Below are 1,894 nucleotides of genomic sequence, written 5' to 3' on the forward strand. Positions count from 1 at the left end.
CCAAATCTGCCTGCAGACCCAAGTCTGCCTGCAATCCCCAGCTCTGCCTGCGGTCCCAAGCTCGCCTGCAGTGCAAGCTCGCTTGCAAACCCAAGTCTGCCTGCAGTCCCAAGCTCGCCTGCAGACTTAGCTCGCCTGCAAGCTCGCCTGCAGACCCAAGTCTACCTGTAGTCCCAAGCTCGCCTGCAGACCCAAGCTGCAGACTCGCCAGCTCACTGTCAACTGCCCACTTGGAGTATGGGAACAGTTACATCTGTGGTCAAATCCCATAAATCAAGGGAGAAAGCATGGCGCTCCTCACCTAGCAAGAATAGGGCGGCTGACAGGACCCCCTAAGTGGTCACATCCCACAGCTAGGGCGGCTGGCTCCCTCACCTCTATTAGTGGTCAAATCCCACGAATCAAGGGATGGCCCATGCCATCCCTTGCCTATTAAAACCCATCTTCAGCCAGCATGAAGAGGGGGATTTGACTGTTGCATATTCTGCTGGCTAATCTCCCAAAGGTTGAACCTGGATTTTTGCCAAAGGCTCCCTCATTTGAGAACTGAAACTCCGGCAGCAACTTCGATCGGATCATCCAATGGAAGCAGTCTCGGTGCGAGAACCGAGGGAGGCGTCCTATCGCTACTGAAGACCCAACGTTAAACAAGGAGGGCATTCCCTCCGCTTCTGTCGTAAACATTTGATTATTAGTTTGTAATAAGCTATTCTTATCAATACAAACGAGAACCCTGTTTTCGGGAGATCAAAATTTACACCTACAGAAGATGGCGACCACAGTGGGAGAATCCGTTCATTCAGATGAATTGGTGGTGGCGTAGTTTGACGAAGTTGCTGTAGGGACTACGGTTAATCAAATTTTCACCCTACAGAAGATGGCGACCACAGTGGGAGAATCCGTTCATTCAGATGAATTGGTGGTGGCGTAGTTTGACGAAGTTGCTGTAGGGACTACGGTTGAGTCCCTTGTGATCAAATTCGAGGGGTACTTACAATTGTTCTCTTCTGGCCGCAATACATCTCGCGATGACTGCAGAGTCGTGCGGGTGGCCCAGCCCCAAGAGGCCGAGGCAACCAAGCCTGAGGGATCTACCCAAGCCGAGGTAGGGGGTTCTTTCCCCCCCAAACCAGTTGAGGCCGAGCCGAGATTCGAGAATGCAGGTCTAGGGGCTACTGAGTGGGTCGATAGGTGAGCCTAACAGTTTAGGCGAGCCCAACCTCTTGAGCCAGGTTCCCAGTTTTGGCGAACCGCTCAAATCGGGCGAGCCTAACGGCTTAGGCAAGCCCAACCTCTTGAGCCAGGTTCCCAGTTTTGGCGAACCTCTCAAATCGTGCGAGCCTAGCAGTTTAGGCGAGCCCCACTTTGTGAGCAAGGTGCTCAATTTTGGCGAACCAAGGGCACCTGGCGAACTCTGTAGTTCAAGAGGGCTTCGTCAAACAAGCGGACTTCACCAAGCTCGCCTGACGGTCCAAGATCGCCAGAAAGGCGAAACAACAGCTCGCCAGACAGGCACAGGCACACTGTACCAATCTCGCCTGACGGGCAAACCTCGCCAGCCTGAACCTCGCCAACACGCTCACGCCCAAATAGGGGTGGCCACTTCGTTTGCCTGCACGGGTCTGACGTCCGTCTCTGACCACGACAGCGACGATTGCTCGGCAACGGCAACGTCGCAGACTTCAAGCTCAATTCGAGGCAGGCACGCGAGTGTGCACATGACCGACAATCCCTATGAAGTTAACACTACACCTCTGACATGTTGGCCTTATTGTTTTGATGATGTTTAACAAATAATTTACCACTAATGTTGTTTGTCTAGTACTTATGTTTTCTTATTTATTATAGACAAACAACGTAGTTGGAGGATGGATGGAATAGAGCTTCAACGATG

This window comes from Asparagus officinalis, chromosome 9 (genome assembly GCF_001876935.1).
Source record: "Asparagus officinalis chromosome 9, Aspof.V1, whole genome shotgun sequence".
NCBI classification, from domain to species: domain Eukaryota; kingdom Viridiplantae; phylum Streptophyta; class Magnoliopsida; order Asparagales; family Asparagaceae; genus Asparagus; species Asparagus officinalis.